A 16,274-nucleotide genomic window follows, 5' to 3' on the forward strand; every position below is an offset into this window, starting at 1 on the left:
CATGTGCACATCCCTAGAGAAAACACACACATACACAAACAACAGAAGCTTCAAAACGCCAGAAGACATAATAGAGAAAATTAAGAAGATCGCCCCAACAGCAAAGCTTGTATCTTCTGACATTACATCCATGTACACACACATACTCACAGAAGAAACTATAAACACTGCAGAACAACAGCTAAAGTACAAGAAATTTCCAGAAAGACAAATAAATGAAATCTCATCCATTCTTAGTCTAATCACTGAACAAAACTACTTCACTTTCAGCAACAACTTCTGTTTGCGAAAAGAGGGGCTAACCATGGGATATCCCCTCAGTGGGAAATTAGTAGGCATATTCTTGGATCGTATAGAGAACACAATATTCAACAACTTTCTAAAACAAGATGAGTACAAAATAATTGACTGGTACCAATACGAGGGTGACATAATTGTCTTATAGATGAAACACAAAACAGTTGAAGAGCTACACAGTAACATCAACACAGTACTACCTCAGTCCCACTTCACAAAGGAAAGAGAAAAAAAAACAAGAACCTAAATTTCTCGAATCTTACAGTTACAAGAAACAAACACCAACATTATTTTTCCATCTTCAGAAAACCTATATCCACAACCACTGCTACCAATATCTCATTCAACCACCATACATTCAGTAAATATGCCAGCTTTGCACCCATGCTCCTCAGGATAAACAGAACACGTCTTAAACTGAAGAGTACACACAGGAACTAAATATAATCAAACACAGCCGGACCGAATGGCCGAGCGGTTCTAGGCGCGCAGTCCGGAACCGCGCGACTGCTACGGTCGCAGGTTCGAATCCTGCCTCGGACATGGATGTGTGTGATGTCCTTAGTTTAGTTAGGTTTAAGTAGTTCTAAGTTCTATGGTAGTAATGACCACAGATGTTAAGTCCCATAGTGCTCAGAACCATTTGAACCATTTGACAGTACGATTGAGAAAATATGAAGTATACACTCTTCTGTACTCAGTCTAAGAAAGAAAGAGTACAGTATTCAAGAGACAGGGATGCTAAAAACACTGCAGAAGAAGAAATAATGGCATTACTGGGATTGCTTTACCTCTTTGAGATTACGCAAGCCAGCCATACTAATGTTGTCGAACTGTGGAAAGCAGATGGCAGCAGTATGGAGATTACGGGAGATGTGATGAGCTATAGAAGATTGCTGTTCCTTTTACGTTGCATCCGTTTTGACGACAAAAGCTCAAGACAAGAAGGGAGAGCAACTGATAAACTTGTTGCAATAAGGCAGTTATTACTTAAATCTAACTAACCTAAGGACATCACACACATCCATGCCCGAGGCAGGATTCGAACCTGCGACCGTAGCAGTCGCGCGGTTCGGGACTGCGCGCCTAGAACCGCTAGACCACCGCCGCCGGCCTAAGTACTGTCCATTTCACTTATGACCTTTCTGGATACACTTTCTGACCCAGGAAATATTTTTAGTATATTCTTTCTTTTTGTCTTTATGACTACATTAGCGCATAATTGATTCCATTTTCATTTTTCTCTTTCCTAATAAAAATATAAACAGTGGAGAGCGACTGTTCGCGGTCATCGTCTGAATTGTGTTCCCGTTCGGGATCCGAACCTCGGTCACGTCGTGTGGCAAACTGTTCCTCTTCTTCCTCAGCGTCATCGCCAATTTCCTTGCCTGATTCGGTGTCGAACCCTGGATCCTCGTCGAGTGGCCACGCAGCCTCCTCGTTGTCGGCCAGCTTTGTTGTGGCCTGTACAGGGTGGCAGGGCCCGCTTGTGGACAAAAGGTAACGAGATGAGAGTCAAAGAAACGCCACTTACACGACTGGGAGCGTTGTCTACCTTGTATTCTAAGACGGCACACGAGTTGTTTATTTTACGTTTCTGCTGCTCACTTGGACAAGTGACAACACAACTTACCACTGAGCTAGCAGAAGCTATAATGAAGGTATAGGTACGGCTGGCAATTTTATAACATCAATGCAGTTTTTTTATTTATTATGCAGAGAATTGGACAAAACATTGCCATTTGCGGTTGGCGCGTTTTATGCATAGTCGCGCTCAATCGAGAGTTAAACTGCAGTGAAGACTGAAAACTTCCTTTACTTGTTTGTAAACGTAATACTGTGCACTAAAAAAATAAGCAGATAATAGTTATCCTACACCTGCCATACCAGTGAGTAATATTTAGAATCAGTCGGTTTACAGAAACACGTAGATGTACGAAACACAGAAACCTGTACTGGCATTCGCAATTATTCCCTTAAAGCCTACCTGTAAATAAAAGTTATTTGAAAACGTCCTGCCTTCAACAAAACACAGTTTCTTCTGTTTCACCCATACATGTTTCGGCGAAGCTTTACCGTCATGAGAGGTTCCCTTCATTTTTCTGCCGAACAAAGAATATATTCAAACTTCCTGGCAGATTAAAACTGTGTGCCGGACCGAAACTCGAACTCGGGACATTCGCCTTTCGCAGGCAAGCGCTCTACCAACTCAGCCACCCAAGCACGACTCACGCCCCATCCTCACAGCTTTACTTCTGTCAGTACCTCGTCTCCTAAACTTCACAGAAGCTCTCCTGAGAACCTTGCAGAACTAGCACTCCTGGAAGAAAGGATATTGCGGAGACATGGCTTACCCACAGCCAGGGGGATGTTTCTAGAACGAAATTTTCACATTACAGCGGAGCGTGCGCTGATATGAAACTTCCTGGCAGATTAAAACTATGTGCCGGACCGAGACTCGAACTCGGGACTTCCGCCTTTTGCGGGCAAGCGCTCTACCAACTCAGCCACCCGAGCCAGAACCTCGTTGAGTCGTGCTTGGGTAGCTCAGTTGGTAGAGCGCTTGCTCGCGAAAGGCGAAGGTCCCGAGTTCCAGTCTCGGTCCGGCACACAGTTTTAATCTGCCAGGAAGTTTCGTATCAGCGCACGCTCCGCTGTAAAGTGAAAATTTCGCTCTAGAAACACCCCCCTGGCTGTGGGTAATCCATGTCTCCGCAATATCCTTTCTTCCAGGAGTGCTAGTTTCTGCAAGGTTCGCAGGAGAGCTTCTGTGAAGTCTGGAAGGTAGGAGACGACGTAGTGGCGGAAGTAAAGCTGTGAGGACGGGGCGTGAGTCGTGCTTGGGTAGCTGAGTTTGCGTGGCCGGCAGTCTGGCTTTAGCTGTCGCCGCGGCCGCACGCTCCTCAAGTTTGCTCCGTGAACGTTCACTGTTTACGCCAGTGTTTTCGTGTTTCGTGACTGTTTATCGGCTTTTTGCACGTGAATTACGTGTTATAAATTGAGCTATTGGTCTTCGTTCATGTCGTCTTTCTACGTAGTGCTGTTGGGATTTCGGCGTTTTCCGAAATTTCTTCGCTGCAGAACACCATGGCAAACTCCGTGAGAAAAAAGACCGTGATTTTCACCTTCGACAAGTACACCCGTCGAGTACAGCCCTCTGCACTTGAAATACACGACTAGATTACCGAGGTATTTGGGCTTCATCCTGAATCTGCTCATACCATGCAGCTAGACTCTGATGAATACTGCATGTTTGTAAAGTTTAACGATTTCGTGAGTGTAGACCGCTTTCTGGAAAAATTTGGTTATGAATGGAATTTATACACCGTGATATACTAAAAGTACTGTAAAACTCAGGAATTCCGAGTCTGTAATTAGAAATGTTAGGGTTTTGAATATTCCCATATAAGTAGACAACTCGAAAATTAAAGATGTCCTTTCAAAGTGTGGGGCTGTCAGGCAAATAGTCAACGAAATGTGGGCTTCACATTTCAAGCTGCAGTGCTTTAACGGCATTCGCTCCGTGGAGATGGAAGTGAGGACAAACATTCCCTCCCACATCGTTGTTGACGGGCACAAGACGCATGTTATTTAATCAGGGAAAACCCCTACATGTCATGTATGTAACGAGTCTGGTCACCTCCGTCAGGACTGCCCTTGCCGTGTTTTTGTGCTAAAAAATAACCTTACGCAACGCCGGAAATTAACACTCAACGATTTGTTGCCAGCCAGTAATACAACAGAGGCGGTGGCTGTCGTGGATCCTGTTACTACCTCTGAAAATGTTGCACTTAATGTTAATGACTTTGCGTCTTTAAAACCTGCATTAACTGCTGAAATTACGTCCCATGACAGCGAGACTCCCACTAAAAAGTGTCTTCTAGAGGACACTGAAAAAAATGTTGATGAGGACTCTTCCCGTGAAACACCCGTTGCCAGGAAGCCGAAGCCAAGTCCTGTTGTAAGTGGTAAAAGGAGATGAAATGCAGGTCGATTTGGCTCCCACTTCCGCACAAGGAATTATACCGCCACGAAGAGACAGTGACGCAGCTTGTAGTGACCTTTCACAGAAATGTGACCCTGAGCCTGAGGTCACAGCTGCAATAACCGCATCGAGTGCACAGCCCATACAGTGCGAACAGTACGAGGAAGTACCAAGTAAACAACCTGCTGGCTCCGAAGCGCAACACCGCGCCGAAGGAGGAAATAAACAAGCATCACCACCTCGCCAGCAAGACAACGCAACCGACAACACCCCGGAGCCAAATATTGACGACTCGCAAGCCACCGCCGTTGCGCAAGACGGCCACCGTCGGAGGCTGCGACCGAAACCAGGTCTTGCTGTCACGCGTCATCAAGCGAAAGCCACACCAGAGAAGAAAGACATCAAGAAAAAGAATATTAAATATGAAGTCATCAGGGCCAACACTGACGAGGAGAAAGAGAAAGACCACAGTGACTTATAGCAATGCATTGTCAGGATTTCAGGATAATTTTCTTTTCAAGCACTTTGTTTAAAAGCAGTAAAAATTTTTCAATGAAGTTAGTGCATGTAATGTGCACACAGCTTGTAAAGATCGTGACTTGTAGAGAAGCACGTTGCTGCTATAATCATACCGATCCTCATCCGAAATAGCTTCTTCTCGTATGTGATGCAAGTTTATAGCACTACTACTATTAACATTAATAAAATACAGTCACCCTTCAAATTGGCAGAATCAGAAGAATTCTTGTACCCGTCTGGCTACAAGAAGTTGCGATGACGGCATTTCGGATCCCAGGCTTTTTTGGAATTGTTAATGTTTCTACGGAAGCCATATCGGTACAGCCATTCAGGCATTCCGGTGACTGAAATCGAACGACTACAATCAGGAACAGCCGTAGGCATAAAAATTTTCGATATGACCGTGCTGAACCTTTACGCCCCATCAGGAAATTCCCATAAATTGGATGGTGCGATGCTTTTTAAGATGAACTAATTTATTTATTGAGGAAAAATCCGTGTTCTCTTATATTAGGTGGACATATTAACTGTGTTTTAAACCAGAAAGATCAACAACCCAATTTCAACTACTCGCCACAGTTAAAAAAGTTAGTAAGTGATCTACAACTCAAAGATGTATAGGAACTTCAGTACCCGACATCAGTCGAGTTCACGTATATAACCAGCCACTTCCGCAGCAGACTAGATAGAATTTACGTGTCACCAAATTTGCAAAAATTTTTATTAAACGTTGAAACTGTTCCCGTATATTTTAGCGATCACAGTACACTTTTAACTTGCTTTAATTTAAGTGTACAGCCAACCCGTCGATTCAGAGGCCAATGGAATTTGAATATCTCTGTTTTAACTGACGAAGAACTGGAACAGGAAATAAGAGTAGCGTGGACTATGTGCCTCCGCACAGCAGACAAGCACCCAACAGTCATTGACTGGTGGACTAGGAGGGCTAAACCAAGGCTGCTGAAAGTTGTCATGCAATATAGTGTAGCGAGGCGCAGGGAGTTGAGGAATACAATGGAGTTTTATTATAAAGTTTTTAGAGACTTATATCAAGAGGCACATGATGACGTAATTCGTCTGAATGATATCAAAAAATAAAAGCCAAGTTATTAAGCACTAAACAGCGACAGATGGAGGGACTAAAAATTATATAGAAAGCCACATTAGTAGTAGCTGATGAAGCTGCTTCTCTGTATCACTTGGTGCGGCATGCTAAAAACAGACGTCAAACTTTTGTTGATGAAGTCCAGACGCATACTGGTACAAGGCTCACATGCCAGAAAGAAATACTGGACCAAGTCCACAGGTACTACGACAACTTATGTGCCCCTACCACAGTGGACAATGCAGCTCTCGAGGACTTTCTCACTATTTTAGGTCCACAGTTGTCGGGAACAGAAAACGCTGACATCCTGTCACCTACACTCCTGGAAATGGAAAAAAGAACACATTCACACCGGTGTGTCAGACCCACCATACTTGCTCCGGACACTGCGAGAGGGCTGTACAAGCAATGATCACACGCACGGCGCAGCGGACACACCAGGAACCGCGGTGTTGGCCGTCGAATGGCGCTAGCTGCGCAGCATTTGTCCACCGCCGCCGTCAGTGTCAGCCAGTTTCCCGCGGCATACGGAGCTCCATCGCAGTCTTTAACACTGGTAGCATGCCGCGACAGCGTGGACGTGAACCGTATGTGCAGTTGACGGACTTTGAGCAAGGGCGTATAGTGGGCATGCGGGAGGCCGGGTGGACGTACCGCCGAATTGCTCAACACGTGGGGCGTGAGGTCTCCACAGTACATCGATGTTGTCGCCAGTGGTCGGCGGAAGGTGCACGTGCCCGTCGACCTGGGACCGGACCGCAGCGACGCACGGATGCACGCCAAGACCGTAGGATCCTACGCAGTGCCGTAGGGGACCGCACCGCCACTTCCCAGTAAATTAGGGACACTGTTGCTCCTGGGGTATCGGCGAGGACCATTCGCAACCGTCTCCATGAAGATTGGCTACGGTCCCGCACACCGTTAGGCCGTCTTCCGCTCACGCCCCAACATCGTGCAGCCCGCCTCCAGTGGTGTCGCGACAGGCGTGAATGGAGGGACGAATGGAGACGTGTCGTCTTCAGCGATGAGAGTCGCTTCTGCCTTGGTGCCAATGATGGTCGTATGCGTGTTTGGCGCCGTGCAGGTGAGCGCCACAATCAGGACTGCATACGACCGAGGCACACAGGGCCAACACCCGGCATCATGGTGTGGGGAGCGATCTCCTACACTGGCCGTACACCACTGGTGATCGTCGAGGGGACACTGAATAGTGCACGGTACATCCAAACCGTCATCGAACCCATCGTTCTACGATTCCTAGACCGGCAAGGGAACTTGCTGTTCCAACAGGACAATGCACGTCCGCATGGATCCCGTGCCACCCAACGTGCTCTAGAAGGTGTAAGTCAACTACCCTGGCCAGCAAGATCTCCGGATCTGTCCCCCATTGAGCATGTTTGGGACTGGATGAAGCGTGGTCTCATGCGATCTGCACGTCCAGCACGAACGCTGGTCCAACTGAGGCGCCAGGTGGAAATGGCATGGCAAGCCGTTCCACAGGACTACATCCAGCATCTCTACGATCGTCTCCATGGGAGAATAGCAGCCTGCATTGCTGCGAAAGGTGGATATACACTGTACTAGTGCCGACATTGTGCATGCTCTGTTGCCTGTGTCTATGTGCCTGTGTTTCTGTCAGTGTGATCATGTGATGTATCTGACCCCAGGAATGTGTCAATGATGTTTCCCCTTCCTGGGACAATGAATTAACGGTGTTCTTATTTCAATTTCCAGGAGTGTATTACTAAAGGTGAAGTGCATGAGGCAGTGCGTAACTCACCTCTCAAAAAATCTCCGCGACTTGGTGGCCTCCCTGTGGATTTTTATGCCCGCTACTGGTCTATAATTGGGGACAAGCTCACTTCCATGGCGAATGAAGTCCTGACCGGAAAAGCGGTCGCTTCAGAGTTTAAGGAAAGTAAAATAGTACTGATTCCTAAGAGTAAAGGCAAAACCAACTTAAACAATTATCGGCCTCTTTCGCTGCTAAATTCTAATTACAAAATAATTTCGCGTATTATCAACAAAAGACTCCGTGCCTTTTCCAACAAAATATTGAGTCATCATTAATCTTCTCCAACCAGAACGATATTCGAAAGTCTATCTGCATACAGAGACGTCATGGCAATTACGTCAGTGGCAAGTATAAAATGTGCTTCAATCTTTATAGATTTCAACAAAGCTTTTGACCGCGTTAGTCATAGATACCTCTTTGCGACGCTGTCAAGAATAGCTTTCCACCCACAGATTGTCAACATGCTAAGAAATATTGCAACAGGTATAAAAGCGAAAATAGCAATCAATGGCCAAACATCTAAACCCATACAGATAAGGCGAGGGGTTCCACAGGGCAGTCCCTTATCTATGTTTTCATTTTACGTACACTCCAGGAAATTGAAATAAGAAGACCGTGAATTCATTGTCCCAGGAAGGGGAAACTTTATTGACACATTCCTGGGGTCAGATACATCACATGATCACACTGACAGAAACACAGGCACATAGACACAGGCAACAGAGCATACACAATGTCGGCACTAGTACAGTGTATATCCACCTTTCGCAGCAATGCAGGCTGCTATTCTCCCATGGAGACGATCGTAGAGATGCTGGATGTAGTCCTGTGGAACGGCTTGCCATGCCATTTCCACCTGGCGCCTCAGTTGGACCAGCGTTCGTGCTGGACGTGCAGACCGCGTGAGACGACGCTTCATCCAGTCCCAAACATGCTCAATGGGGGACAGATCCGGAGATCTTGCTGGCCAGGGTAGTTGACTTACACCTTCTACAGCACGTTGGGTGGCACGGGATCCATGCGGACGTGCATTGTCCTGTTGGAACAGCAAGTTCCCTTGCCGGTCTAGGAATGGTAGAACGATGGGTTCGATGACGGTTTGGATGTACCGTGCACTATTCAGTGTCCCCTCGACGATCACCAGTGGTGTACGGCCAGTGTAGGAGATCGCTCCCCACACCATGATGCCTGGTGTTGGCCCTGTGTGCCTCGGTCGTATGCAGTCCTGATTGTGGCGCTCACCTGCACGGCGCCAAACACGCATACGACCATCATTGGCACCAAGGCAGAAGCGACTCTCATCGCTGAAGACGACACGTCTCCATTCGTCCCTCCATTCACGCCTGTCGCGACACCACTGGAGGCGGGCTGCACGATGTTGGGGCGTGAGCGGAAGACGGCCTAACGGTGTACGGGACCGTAGCCCAGCTTCATGGAGACGGTTGCGAATGGTCCTCGCCGATACCCCAGGAGCAAGAGTGTCCCTAATTTGCTGGGAAGTGGCGGTGCGGTCCCCTACGGCACTGCGTAGGATCCTACGGTCTTGGCGTGCATCCGTGCGTCGCTGCGGTCCGGTCCCAGGTCGACGGGCACGTGCACCTTCCGCCGACCACTGGCGACAACATCGATGTACTGTGGAGACCTCACGCCCCACGTGTTGAGCAATTCGGCGGTACGTCCACCCGGCCTCCCGCATGCCCACTATACGCCCTCGCTCAAAGTCCGTCAACTGCACATACGGTTCACGTCCACGCTGTCGCGGCATGCTACCAGTGTTAAAGACTGCGATTGAGCTCCGTATGCCACGGCAAACTGGCTGACACTGACGGCGGCGGTGGACAAATGCTGCGCAGCTAGCGCCATTCGACGGCCAACACCGCGGTTCCTGGTGTGTCCGCTGTGCCGTGCGTGTGATCATTGCTTGTACAGCCCTCTCGCAGTGTCCGGAGCAAGTATGGTGGGTCTGACACACCGGTGTCAATGTGTTCTTTTTTCCATTTCCAGGAGTGTTTCTTTAGAGCCCTTTCTCCGCACTGTCCACGCAAGATTAACAGGCATAACATTGAGTGGTGGGGAAACCGTCATACGAGTTTATGCTGATGACGTGGGTGTTGTAATAAGGAATAAGGAGGGGACAGTTACACTGGAAAGAGAAATCCGAAAGTATTGTCTAGCGTCGGGAGCGACAACCAATGAAAACAAAAGTAAAATATTGAATCTGCGGGGCCTAGATCACCTCCGACTGGCATGGGCAAAAGAAGACAACAAACATAAAACTTTGGGAATAACCTTAATGGCATGTCCGATGAGGATGGCTGCTTTTAACTGGACGGAAGCTAGGAGGAAAGTTCATGGTGCTGTAATGGAGAACATCCAGGTGCGAAAAGTCAGATTCATGAACTCCTGCATTTTGTCCAAAGCGTATTTCACTGAACAGGTATTTCCAGTCCACAAACTAGTATCGAAAGGGATCATGTCCACTGTTACCAATTATTTATGGCGAGGAGACATATTCAATGTTGGTGCGACTACCGTTATACTGGATGTCAGAAACGGGGGCCTCGGTTTGGTGGGCATTCGAAATAAGGAGTCTGCTCTGTTCCTCAAACGGACTTTCCATGTACTCAGAGAACTTCCACAATGTATAACCGCAAAGCTCTTTGAGGCTGTGACACCCCATAGCCTGCAAGCACCGATTGATGTGCGTAGAATTAATGCCCGACTGCAGTATGTGAGGAACTTTTTCCTCGAAGCAAGTTACCTTAGTGACGAAATCAGAAGCAACACATGTATCACAGCGCGCGACATCATACTTGAAAGGAAGTTAAATGAGGGCAGAAACAAAATTAAAAAGAAATTCCCTAATTGTGACTGGTAAGCTGTATGGCGGAACATCAACTATGCCGGGCTATCTGCAGACGCTATTTCCGCATGGTACAAAACAGTTAACAATGTCATCAGCACCAACGAGAGACTGTATGGGATCGGTTTAAACCAGACACACCTTTGTGGAAAACGCAATCTGGCGGATACACTCATCCACAGATTCACCTGTGGCGGCAGTGTGAATAACTGGAATTGGATCAGGCAACAAAGCGCCTTTCTCACCGATCCTCGACCGAATGTATAACGCCATCGCTCCTCCTGAGACCAGACATGACATAGTTTCCGAAATTAAAAACGAACGCCAGGAGCTGGTTACTGGGAAAATATGTTAGTTATGTCATCAACAAACTTGGGTCGGACAACGAGATAGAATTCCGCGTTTACATGAAGTGTGAATACGCAAAAATCAGCACGTATCGCAACCACAAGAAGCACTACGGCAACATGCTGAAGATCATTTTTGAAAGAATGGGTGTCGGTTAAATATGTGGCACCACTACAACACCTTGAACGAGAACGAACAGAAGAAAATTAAAAGTCAGTTGTGTTATTATTATTATTTACTATTACCTTGCTTCCGAAACTTCTATGTTACACGAAGAGTTTTTTCAAAACATTTTGTTCAGAATTGCTCGTGTTCGACTTCCAAAGTATTTGTGTGATTCAAGAAGAATTGTTAAGTTTTTATAAGTGTTCAGTTCCTACTCAGAGAAGAGGTTTCTTTGTTTTTCTGACATCGGAGAATGGGAATTTTGTGTTAAGATTTCAGCACACTTAGTGCTATGACCCAACTGGGGACATGAAAAAAGGGGTGGGAGGGGTTTGGGTCTCGACGCACCGGCAGTGCCGTGAAGAGACCCCACTGCTAGTGCGGCGTGTACCACGCCTTGTGACCTTCCTTAAAAAAAAAAAAAATGTAGTTAGCGCGCGGGAATAGGATACGGAAGGTCGTGGGTTCGCGCGTGGGTGGATGCGATAAATTCTTTTCCTCTTCATAAAAAAAGAAAATAAAAAAAGTTGGTAGAGCACTTGCCCGCAAAAGGAAAAAGTCTTGAGTTCGAGTCTCGGTCCGGCACACAGTTTTAATCTGCCAGGAAGTTTCATACCAGCGCACACTCCGCTGTAGAGAGAAAATTTCATTCTAGAAATAATATATTGTTACATTGGGAAACGTATAATTTTAGAATTGTACATTTGCATTCAAAACGCTCTCAGAAAGATGTATGCGTTAATGGCACATGCTGTTGCTGATGTCCATGTCTGCTATTTCTAGTTTGGCTGGTATCTCGGTATTGCAGATGACGTGCAGCGACATGAACAACGGCATGTGCTACTATGGTTTACATGTCTGTTATAACGTTCTGAGCAAAAATAACACATTCCCAAAAATATGCGTATCCCAATGCCACAGTTTACTCTTTACTCTGCAGAAGAATAAAGGAAACCCGCTGGTGATAATGAAATATGGCCGAAATACGTATCGGTAAAAAGTGAAGAAACCGTGTTTGTTCAAGGCTGAATCTTTTCAAATTTTTGTTCTTAAATCAAAGACGAGATAAAAAAAGTGAGATTTCATGTCGAGAAATCACCTCAAGATGAATACCTACTCACAACATCCCAAGAAGCTGTGTGAAGCGAAGAATCTGAGAATACAAGACGGACGCCTGGCTGTCGCTCTCGTAGGGCCGCCAAAGACGAGGTCACACTAATTACAGGTCGCACAGGAGCGAAGTGGCCAAGGAGACGGTCCAGTACGTGCTACTGCAGGAAAAACCCTCTACCACGCACTTCGCAGGGGTTTGTGGAGTATGGAAGTGGAAGTTGATTTAGATATTACCAACATGTTATATTTACAGCCGTATGGCTGAATATTTACTTTCGCACAGGAAAAAATAAATTTTTACGAGCTAGGTGACTGACGCAAAAGCGGTAGTGCATGATATAGAAATATATACTGTCCCAAATAATATATGATCTCAACCACATGCACTCTTATTTATTCTGTAATTACTGCTTCCATTTCCTTACAGTTTGCATCCTTCAGCTTTACCTTTAGTTGCCAACATTACAAATGGTGTTACAAGCAATTTGAGTGAGTGAGGCGCAGGAGCTTGAACTTTCTTCGACGTACAAGACTTTATTGTTTAAACGTTTGCAAATCCCGATAACGTTAGTAACGTCTTCACACTACGACATTCAGTAAACAGATAACCGAAGATTTTCGCTGCTCGCCTGGCGTTGTCCTCGTTATATACCAGCGTAATTTGATGTTATTCTCAGATTTGTACATACTACTCACACAGCTGATACAATCAGCTGGTCTAATGACATTTCTCAAAATATTGCTGTGTTCTCTGTAATTATCTCTAGTTGATGGCTCTTGATACTGCTGTATTCCTTGGTAATATTATGCTTTTAATATGTGTTATTCTGATGCGTTGTGTTTTACACGCTTGCTGTTTGTCACTTGTAAAAATGGACATCTTTTTCCTGGAATATATGAAACGAACATATGTGAAGTATTACATCTTACATCCAACCTGTGGCCACCGGTGACGCCTCAGGAGTTGACTGAATGACTTCGCCGCAGCTGGGTAGGGGCTCATAATGACGGCCGGCCGCGCCGTGCCACAAGTCAAGGCCGGTTCCCACTAGAGCGTGGCAACGCGTCGTGCGGCAACGGCAGCGGCAAGCGTTTTCCGCTTTGACGCGGCGGCTCGCGGAATTGGCGTTCCCACCTGGAAGCGGCAGACGCTAGCGGTAGCCAATGATGGACAGCCACTGAGGTACAGGGTGGGACCCACTGAAACGCCCGGTGCGTCTGATTAACTATATCTTACACCTACATGAAGGAAAGACAAAGTCGGGTGAGGACATACCAATTTTTCATTTTCTGTACAATGTACTCTTTCACATATTTCATTATTCATGTTTTCTCATTTCACCATTAACAGATTTCATAACTACCATTCTTGATTGTTCACTATCTCCTAACACATTGAAACAATGTACGAGAAAAGAAATTATTCAGATGGTTAAGCGAGGCAAAAATTTAAAATGTGATACGGTAGCATGTACAGGAAAACAGTAAGAACACAAAGGCTTGGGGGAAGGGATGAAAGTGGAAGCCACCTGATAGAATTTCGCACAGAGCATAATGTAATCATCGCCAGCACCTTGCTTAAGAATCATGAAAAAGTAACATATTTTTGGAACTAAGTTTTCGAAACCAGATTTTAAATTATAAGACATTTCCTGGTACAGACGCAAACCTACAATTATTTATTGGTTACGAGCTGCGGTTTACAACTGAAGAGACAGTAAACGGTAGCAAATTAAGGAAATGGAACTTGAATAAGTCAAGATCCACAGTTTTTCGATAACGTTAAAGTTGCCGTAATGCAACGACTGACAGAAACAGAGGAAGGAATTCCCTGGAATACGAATGGATAACTTTGAGAGAAGAAGTGGTGAATGCAGCAGAGTATGTGAACGGAAATAAGATACAGTAGAAATCGTTAGATAAAACGTGATATATTAAATTTGACACGAGGAAAAAATATAAAAATGTAGCAAATAAAGTAGGCCATCGGAAATAGAAATGTCTAAACATGACGTTAACAGAAAGTCCAAAACTGCAATGCGATTTTGCTCTTGGAAAACATAGGGGAATGAAAATGAGAAAGAACAAAGTAAACTTTGCACAAAGGAGAAGCAACTGTCAAGAACTCATTTGGCAAAGCTAGAACTAAGCAAATGAGAGAAGACTAGAAAGTGGAAGGAATATGTAGAGAGGAAAGGGGAAGGGGTTGTACAAACTAACATAAGCACAATGTTAGGTTCCTGTGAGATGTCTGAACATGCAAGGCAATACTGATCCTACCACTTAGCTAAGTAGACACACTGAAGAACTGCGAAACTATGTTTATAGCATATGCATGTTTAGAGAAAGGTTTTGACAATCTTCATTAAAACATTCTTTGAAACTCAGGAGATGTCATCGATAAAACACAGGGCCACAAGATTATCAACAACTTGTACAGAAACCAAACTGCATTTCTAAGACTTCAATGAATTGAAAGGGAAGCAGTAATTGAGAAGGCAGAAGTAGAGAGGATATAAAATGAAGACTGTGAATAGCAACAAAAGAGTTCTGAAAAAGAAAATTTGTTCACATCGAATATAAATTCTAATGACTGGGTACTATTTTACAAAGGTATTTGTGAGGAGTGCGGTATTTGTGTGGAGTACAGCCTTGTATATAAGTGAAACGTGGGCGATGAACAGTTCTGTCAAGAAGACAATGGACGCTTTCAAAACGTGGTGATCAATAAGAACGCTGAAGATTAGATATGGGGATCGTGTAACTAAAGAAGAGGTACGGAATTAAATAGAGGAGGAAGAGGAAATTATGGCACAACTTTGACTACAAGGGGGGTAAGTTGACAGAACATATTATGAGGCATCAAAGATTGAGGACAAAAGGGGTTGGGTGATAGTATTCTGATAAGAATCATCTGTTGAAATGCAATTTTACTATTTTATCTATTAATGTAAGCAGTGAATTTACTCTTCCATGCACTCCTCCACAAAACATTTAAACCAAAACTGAAATCAGCTGAACACCAAATCTTTCAACCACTGTCTGACTACTGGGTTCACTTTCAACTTTCTATAACTATCATTGGCTAGCCACACACACATACAGATATAAGGAGAAAAAAAATAAACAAACATTAGTTTTCAGCAATAATTCTACAGGTTTGCAACATGTACATAAACAAACCAGACAGAAAGGGACATGAGGTGAAAACACTGTAGTTACGACTTCAAATCAGAGTTTTCAATAAAACGTCTACTGCTAGTGACAGAAGAAAAAAAGAGCGAACATGAAAATGTGCTTATGTTCCATAATCAAAGTTATAATTCAACCTCCAGCATGTGACCAGGCGAGGGGAAACGTATATGTCCGCCAAAAACTCGATTCACTGTAAGTAATCAGTCATTCACGTAAAAAAAGATGTGAACTGTTTTATAATCTGCAAGTATCACATATCAAAACAAAACTGAATCATTCTAGATTACACCGAAGATGCCTTAAATTAAAAGGCGAAACGCGTCTTGAATCAGTAAAGTACACTGGATAAAGAAAAAAAAGTTTGTTACTTACCAAAGGAAATAATCAATAGCTGTAGATATTTAGTAAATTACATCTTATGACGTGCCAGCAAATTAGTTTCGGTTTAACTTCTCATTCAACATGTTATTAAATGCTGTTTAAAAAAATTCATCTATCCCTTCCGAAAAACTGTAGTTACTTTCATATCTCGGTAGATAAACAGATTTAGGATATTTATCATGCGACGAAATACATGACTGTTCACAAGTTATCGTTTGCAACAAAACAAGTTTCGATTTCTTGAACTGTTTACGAAATTTGCGGTTGATACAACCACATGGTTTACGACGAGCAGGACGAAGTACCAGTCGCGTCGCGAGCAACCCGCGCGCGGTCACGGCACAGCCCGTCCGCCGACATATCATTCAATATCTCGAGAACGGTGTTAGCTATCGATCTGCTCTCAGCTTTAAAAACAATTTCGATATGTTGACTAAATTTTATACGCAATAATGTATTACCTAAAATGAACTGTACGCAAAGTCCTCGCAATGCGTTTTTACCTCTG

Source organism: Schistocerca cancellata, unplaced genomic scaffold (genome assembly GCF_023864275.1).
Source record: "Schistocerca cancellata isolate TAMUIC-IGC-003103 unplaced genomic scaffold, iqSchCanc2.1 HiC_scaffold_1148, whole genome shotgun sequence".
Classification (NCBI taxonomy): domain Eukaryota; kingdom Metazoa; phylum Arthropoda; class Insecta; order Orthoptera; family Acrididae; genus Schistocerca; species Schistocerca cancellata.